Source organism: Chinchilla lanigera, unplaced genomic scaffold (assembly GCF_000276665.1).
Source record: "Chinchilla lanigera isolate Chin_1 unplaced genomic scaffold, ChiLan1.0 scaffold00015, whole genome shotgun sequence".
Lineage (NCBI taxonomy): Eukaryota > Metazoa > Chordata > Mammalia > Rodentia > Chinchillidae > Chinchilla > Chinchilla lanigera.
The window spans coordinates 681,883-690,330 of NW_004955416.1; the positions used below are offsets into that span (position 1 = coordinate 681,883).

At 38.3% G+C, this 8,448-nt stretch overlaps 1 pseudogene; it reads right to left on the bottom strand.

The window, feature by feature from the left end:
• Positions 1 to 300: 300 nt before the first annotated feature.
• Positions 301 to 702, bottom strand: LOC102023352 (annotated as a pseudogene).
• Positions 703 to 8,448: the final 7,746 nt, after the last annotated feature.

Here is an 8,448-nt window from a genome sequence, read left to right on the forward strand (position 1 = left end):
AAAAAAAGCTAAAAAATTGGAAATCATTTGATACCCCAAATTTTTGGGTTATACACCTTAACTATGAAACTAAACAGATCTTCCTTTAATCCGTCCACCTCACAAAAATGCGAGAACTGAAACAGTACAAGCATGATTATTCTTAAAGGTCCTTGAAATAATTAAAACTTTTAAAGGAAAGGTGGAGAGAAAGGAAAACCAGGAGCAAGAGAACAGGACGGAGAGCTTAACAAAGTGGCCTCTCTTATTCTTTGGGGACAAGCAAGTGTAAGGAAGTTCATTTGTAGTTTGTTCAGTCGTCTATCTTTTGTACATCTGCATTCTGACCAGAATGGACTTGAGGTTTTCCTGAAGCACATGAGCATCAGCAGGCTCTATCCTCTTACAGTAGTTCTTCTTTGTCTCAAAAATCTGAAAGCCAAACTTCCTATAGAAGTCAGTTGCTGACTCACTGCTGATCTGGACGTGCAAATAGATGTCAAAAGTGCCATCTTTTTCACGTATGTTTAAGGCATGATTTAACATTTTAGGTCCCATTGCTAACTTTCGGTAAGGTGTAAGACATCCTAGTGTCATGATGTTAAGTCTCTTCTGATTCTGTGAATGATTCCCCCTGCAGCATACCACACCTACAGCAATGCCACCAAAATAGGCAAGCTTTTCTAGCTCACTACCTTCCAGCACATCCTTGTAAAACGTCATTATAGCTGACTGGAAAGTTGACCCGGCTTACCCTCTCCAGCTGTTTGATATTGTGTGTTGTTACATGTTCGAGCCTGGTCTGGCCTTTCATCTTCCCTGCCTGCTGAGGCCATTGTTACCGCCACTCTTAATAGTGTACTTTTCACAGCTCTGAGCTCCATGTCCTCAGCTCAGGCCATTCCACCCAAGCTGGCCTCCTCCTCACCTAGGCCAGGGAGTTGAGGGGGTGATGGAGGCCCAGAAGTTAAGCATGGCCCTGAATCTGTGGAGAGGGCAGGGATGGCTCCCTCTGGGCCGCAGGCACTGCCACTTCTCCACACGTGCACGTGGTGCACTCATATCACGTGGCTCCCACCACGTGGCAGGAAGGTGGTCTCTGTGAACCAGCATGGGCTTGCACCAGACAGTAAATTTGCCAGTGTTTTGATTGCGGACTTTATGGCCACTTCTGTCAGAATAAATATCAGTTCTTTATAAGCTGCCCAGTTTATGGTGTTTTGTTTTAGCAAGTGAAATGACTTAAACAACATACATCATGTTGCCAGTTAATAGTTAAAATATGTGAAGTACAGAAACACATTACAACATGGGTGAACCTTGAAGACATTGTGCTGAGTGATAGGAGTCAGTCACAAAAGACCATGTGTGTTATTACTCCATTTACATGAAACCTCCAGAAGGCACATTTATAGAGACAAAAAATAAATTAGGGGCTGCCTCAGGATTGGAAGGTATAGGTGGGAAGAGGAGAATGGCTGCTAATAGGTGCAGCCTTCCTTTTGGGATAGTGAGGATATTCTAAAACTGTGCGGATGGTTGCGGAACTCTATAAATACACTAAAAACTTTGAAACATACATTTGCAATTGGTGAACTGTATGACGAGTAAACTATATCTCGATATAGTTATAACTTACAGGGAGAGATGTAGCTTAGCGGTAGAGTGCTTGCCTAGCATATACAGTGCCCTCGGTTCAATCGGCAATACTGAATGTAACACACACATGAAACAAAACCAACCAAAACAAACCTCCCAAGCCAGTAAAGTGAGAATATTAAACAAGGTTATCCACTATTTGATGGCAAGAAAGGGATAAAATACAAGTCAGTAGTTTATCTTTAAATTTTGTTTGCTTTTGCAATATATAGAGAGTGCTCAGACTTGCTCTTGGTACCACTTTCTTCTTTCCCCAATTTAAGAATCCATGTGGGAAAGCTAGGTAAGAGTCTCATGGTAACTACGGATGGAAAAAAGATGAACTAGTGATTAGTGATTAATAGTTGACTGAATATTGTCATTTATGCAATTAAATAGGTAGGACTTACAAATATAATTTGGTTTAAACTTGTTACTGAAACTAAATGTCAAATTTTAAACCTTAGAAGAGGTTATTATGTGGTCAAAAATAATATGGCACCAATGTGGTTTTGTACTTGACCTATGTGGTTGTGCAGTCAACCTTTTTGTATTTAAAAAAATTTGTTTTTCTGAAACTCTATCCAGTTTTTTACATTAAATAGAATGGCTGCTTTCTGAGATAATTGAAAATGTAATATGGCTCTGTGAGAGATGTGGCCTTCTAGATTCCAGTGAGTTTCAAGGACTCGTTTCCATTGCAACAATTACAATTACATAGTCGTAGAAAAGAGCTTAGAGGGACAATAGTAGGGAAGAGTCATTCTTTCAGACACATGTAGATGCGAGGACAAGAATGCACACTATAATTGTGACCTTGGCATTCTCCCTGTGAGTTTCAGCACAAATGCTGCCATTCAATTCTATGTTCTCTGTCCTTATTTGCACAAGATTTTGTACTTGTGTATAGACAGCAACCAAACTATGATTTGAGGACCCTTAGCTTTTAATCTTAAAAGAATGAGTTGTTGTGTACTTTTGGAACACTTTTGGGGAGAGGAATTGCCTAGGTGAATAGTTTCTCTGAAAGTAAGAAATTTTGCTAAGTTTTGAATGCCAGCTTGGAAGTTAATAGAAAAGGCTTTCACTGAAGCAGATAAATATACTTTTGAATCAGTGTTGCATTTTCAAGAGGGATCTGTTTCAGCAGAAGCAGATAAATAAAACAGATTAAACACAGGAGCAAAGTCTAGTGGGCTGTCTTGCTGTTACTTATCCATACACCCCATGATAGCTGGCTCAATAGACAAAATACTGATGCCACCAAAATTAAGCATGAGTAATTTCTGTGTAGGTGATGTCATTGCCAGTCCTCTGGTACTGTGAGGAAAAGCTGAGGAAAGGTGGCCATTTTTTATCGCTGTTATTCTCTCAGTGGCCCCCAAACATCTGCTGAATTAAGTAAAGACTCCTTATCTAGACATTTGACTACCTGATCCCCACTTACCTTTCTAGTATGTCACACTTAAGAGCTGATGCTTCCACCAAATGAGACCCCCTCTTCTGGTTCTTGTTCACCCTTTCTTGGATCTGTCCTATAATAGTGTGATGTTCTGCTCCCCTTACTTGAAATGTCTTACTCCCCTTCTCCTTCATTTCTCTTGACCCTCGTAATATTGATCTCCTCAGGACCATTTCAAATACAATTTTTCAAGTACCCTGAAGTCATCTCTTGAATCTTCCAGAGCTTTTGATCCATCCACTTCATATCCTCCTTGTAACGTTTGTCATATTTTTGCCTTGTTTCACAGCTATTTGTGTGTATAATAGGTTGAATTGTGTCCTCTCAAAGGACATGTTCAAACTCTAGTTTCCAGTTCTTGTAAATGTGAAGTTGTTTGGAAATATGGTCTGTAGAGATGTAACAATTAAAATGGGTTATACAGGGTGAGATGGGCTCCACTGCAGTAACTAGTGTCCTTCAAAGAAGAGGGAATTTGATACTTAGACACAGGAAGGAGGCCTTTTGTCCACAGAAACAGAGCTAAGAGTGGTGCTGCCACACAGCGTGGATATCAAGGATTGGGGGCCACGCCAGATGTTGAAACTTCAAAGATGGAGCCTCGCTTGAAAGGAAGAAGCCTGAAATCCTGGTGTGGAGGGGCCATACCAAAGGCTCTAGGAGACTCCATCCTCAATTTAGACTTCCAGTCTCCAGAACCATGAGAATTAGTTTATTGTTTTTAAGTCACTTAATTTTTGGTACTTTTTCAAGGCAGCCCCCCAGCACAGTGGTGGTGGATGAGTGACGTGTGGTGCAGCGGGCACGCGGAATGTTCTCCCTTGGCATGAGCCAAGTTGCCATAGCAGCTGAGCATTGGATAGCAGTTGTTTTTTTCTGAACTAAACCTCAGTATTCAGGTTTACTTGTAGTGTTGGGATTTTGCAGTAAAGAAGTTGGTTGGGGGTTGCAATTTGGCACTCGATCTAAAAGTTTTGCCATCACTGTCCTAAGATATGTGGGTGCCTAATATTTACTCTTCCCCTGATATGATATGTAAATTGGCTCAGAGTTTGGGCTGTGTTTCCCTCATCACTCTCTTCTCATCGTTGATTGATTCATTCAGCTGTTGCTTAAAAAAAGTTCATAGTTATTGAAGTATAATTTATGTTGAGTAAAGCTTTGTTGGCATGCAGTTCTTGCAAATGTATAGTTTGTAACTACTGCCACAATCAAGACAGTATTTCATCAACCCAGCAAACTTCCTACATACATTTGCAACCTTTTCCTAGCAACCATGTTCGTGAGTTTGGTCACTTTCAGAATGTCGTGTAAATGAAATTGCATAGTGTGTGTCTGGCTTCTCTCGCCTTGCACAAGATTCATCTATGTTGCATAGATTCACCTATGTTGTCAGCACCTCTCAGTGGTTTGTTCCTTCTTCTTTCTCATTATTATTATTTTTTTTTTGTTTTATGGCAAACTTGTGACCTTGCTAATACAGTGCAAATAGATTAATGTATAGCTCCCTTGTCTTAGCAACTTTCTCCTGTACTTTAGCTTTTATAATTTCCCTGGATTCTCAATTCCACATCAACTGTGGGGGTCTGCTGGATTCTGTCTTGTTCTCCCATATCTGCACTACAAAAAAAATACAGTTTTTGGTTAATAAGGTAGCATAATCCTTAGCTATCTTGTGTGTGGTATCTTAAGAGCCATTACTTGCCATATTTTGTGAGATTTTTGGGAAGAGATGTTTCAGGCAGAAGGATAAATTCCATTCCTGCTATTTCATCTTGGTTTGAAATAGAAATTGTTAGTTTGTCTAAAATCAGCAGAGTACAGTTGAAGAGAAGTTTACATAAGGGACCATCAGGATCATATTTGCATTTTTAAAAGATCATTTTGAATATAGTATAGGTAGTAAATTATTCAGGGGGAGTTGCTTATCAGGTGGAGTTGCTGGGGACTCGAGGACAATATATTGATGGAATAAAAGCCACTTAGGAGACAACTACAATAGTTCACTGAAGAATTAGTGGTGAGGAAATCATCAATACTGATTGGAAACTGTGTTCAGAACTGTATCTGAGAAGTATGAAAAAGGAAAATAACAAGAAAAAACCCAATAGGTTAAGCTTTAAAAGTAGAAAATTTATCAAAATCTAGGTCTAATTTTTAGAAAGTATTGTCACCCTACCAGTAAAGTTAAACTAGTTTTGAAATCAGAGAAGCTTTCCACTAGAGGAAGGGCCCCAAATCTGAGGGTGGTTGGGAAAGAGCTGTGACACTGAAGGAAAGTTAAAGCAGAAACGCTCTGGCAGGAGGAACGTGCCGGGACCCTACTGTGCCATAGAGACAGAGCATGCAAAATGTGGCTCACAGTTTAATTTCAGACATCACTTTTTAACCCCAGATTACACACAACAGTTCCTTGCTATGGAAATTCAAGTTAGGAAAAAGTTATGTAGAAAAATGGAGAGCTTTATAAGTGAATAATTAAACATAAATGAAGACTGATGAATGAAGAATTATATTGCTTTAATAAGGTTTATACTTCTCAATATACATAATAATAACAAAAACCTATACTCTAATTGTTAGCATACATAGGAAAGTTACTAATTTCAAGAAATAAGTAAAATACTTAAATATCTTTCTCCTTTTAGTAAACATTTAAGAAATAGAATATAAATTCCACCAGAGCCAGGACTTTCCCTAACATTCTGAATCGCTAGCTTTTAGTTTCTTACATAGTAGTCTCTTAATGCATATTTGTGTAAAAGTGAGTGAACACACGGTAAGTGGAATCAGAAGTAGATGAATAGAGCAACATACAAAAATAGTGCTAGTGTATATTTTGCCCTTCAGTCCGGCAATTGCAGTTTGTGAAATGCCTATCTAGACTGAGAAATGCCCAAATCTTAGCTTAATGTCAAAATGTGAATCTTGAAGATCATTTTAACAGGGAAGAGAAGGGATATGCATTTGACAGATTTGTTTTTGTTGTTGTTTTTAAGACAGACACAAATCCTGTCTCCTTATGTATATTCTTTACTTTGTTATGCCTTCAGTTAGATTTTTGGTATTAGCTATCAGTGGTTTCAGTTCTTTTTGGCCAGAAAGCAACAAGATCTTGATTAATCAGGAGCATGACCGTGATTAGGTGCCTCCACTGTTCTGTACCACTATGCAGAACAGGCTCCTGTGGGAGATTAGACAAGATTCCATAGCTGCTTCCCAGTTCTCCATTTCTAGGAGTTGCCCATGAGCTATTTGAAATTCCTGGAATCAGAGTTGTTTCTTCTTCCCATTCCTTTCTGTGTGAGAAACTTTGAGGAGGACCTTAGTATCATCAGTGGAAAACTGACTGTATCCCCTTCTACCCGCTTTGATTGGTTGCACATTTGATCTGAGCCAGCAGCAGCTGATGAGTTGCATCTTAGACAAAATGAGGAACCTGTGGAGAATATGCCCCTTTCTGTTGTTTTCATAATCTGCTCCGCGGAGGTGTAGGCAGACTTAATCTTTTTAGTAGTGAGAGCAGATCTTTTTCAGAAAGGATAAAATATAGAAAGAACAAAAGCAAGTTTCTAAAGAATTTATATTAGGTCATTATACATTACAAACATTATTTCAAAACTGACAATCCTCAGGAAGACACTACTTGCTAATATAAGCAAGGTGGATGTTTGTATAAAACTTTTCATATATATAAAATTTTCCTGAAATGTATTTCTAAAACTTACTTGTTATTAACAAGGAAAATATTTTAAAACCATGTGCTTTTGTAAATATTTTAGGGCTTTCCTCCCTTTTAATTATCATGTTTATAGCTTACCAGGTTATAATTGGTACTATTCACTTAGTGGTAATTACTAGAATATTTACAGTTTAAGATTTATCAGTGGTCTCTTTTCTTCTTTCTCCATTTTTGACAGTAGTTTAAGAGAAATTCCAGTTAAAGATCTCTGTAGTCTTCCCTTTGTTTCCAATTGTTTTGGGGGTCCTTGCTTTACCAGAAAGTTCTGATTGTAAGCATAATTTCATACTTTATATTTCTGTCATATATTTGGCAAACTTTATGAAAATAATGTTTTATTTCCTCCTAACTTCTCTGTCCCGTACTCTTTGGGGCACAAATAACTACTTACGTTGATTTGTTGGTTTATTCTCAGATTTGTTTCTTCATTCATTTTCTCATTCATTCTTGCATGCATAGATTCACACATTATTCATACATTAAACATGCATTTACTAATGCCTAACTCTGTGTCATCTACTGCACTAGTTGCAGGAGCATGTGATGAAAACAGAGGTGTGTGTAAAGTGCAGGATTCATCCTGGGTTAGTGTGAAGCTAGGTGGTATGGGGTCCCCACCAAGGTCAGATCGCTACCCACACTGCAAGCTACTGAACAAATAATCAGAATTACCTCTTTACCCTTGAGGATAAAAAAAGGAATTCTTGATGTTAAGGAAGAAAAACCAAGACACTACCAACAGTGCACAAGTGTCACCAGAGTATGACCAGCTTGGTGAGGGGAACTTGCTTTGACACCCTGTGGCCAATTGCTTTTGTGTGAGTTTAGCATCACAGAACTGGATTGGGCTCCTCTGCTTTGCCCCCACCCCTTTGGTGGAAAGCATATTTGGTTGCACATTGGCTTCATAACTTTGTGACCCCTCTCTCCAATTGTACGTGGTATTTTCTATGTATTTTCATATTTTGGGACAAGGAACCATAGCGACCCAGTGAAGATTAAAAAACACAATTTGCACATATGGTCTCTTAATTTTTGAAAGAAAGCCTAAATAAAAACTTTTTTTAAAGATTCAAATTACTCTGTATATCATTTACCCATTTGAATCATAGCTCAGTAGGATAATGTTTTTTCAGTGTGAAAAATAAAATATGTAATGGAATGAGGGAGCTAGTGGGACACTGATTTTTTTCTCCCTGCAGAAGCACATTTCACACTCGTTGGGTTGAACAGGAGAGGCCAAGGCAGAAAAACCAATAATTTATGATTCATACTGGTATGTGAGACAGAATTCAGGAAACTATGAACTTCTTAGTCTGATACTATTTTGATGTTTTCATATAAGGTCACAGTGTTCATATAAACAAATAGCAAAATGAAATAGCCTTTCTAAGCCAACAAGAAGGAAAGCAATAAAATGTGGTTATCCAGGTCTTTGTTTCAGATCTAATCCTAAAATCTTAGGACCCCAGTGTCCACCTAAGATTGGCTTTATATTCTCTTATTCAGCCTTTTCAGATTATGTACTCCCATCTTAGAATGAATGGTGCAGTTGGGACTTCTGAAAATGATTGATCTGAGAAATTTTACAATTTCTAGATTGTCTACAGTGATAGAGGGTTAACAA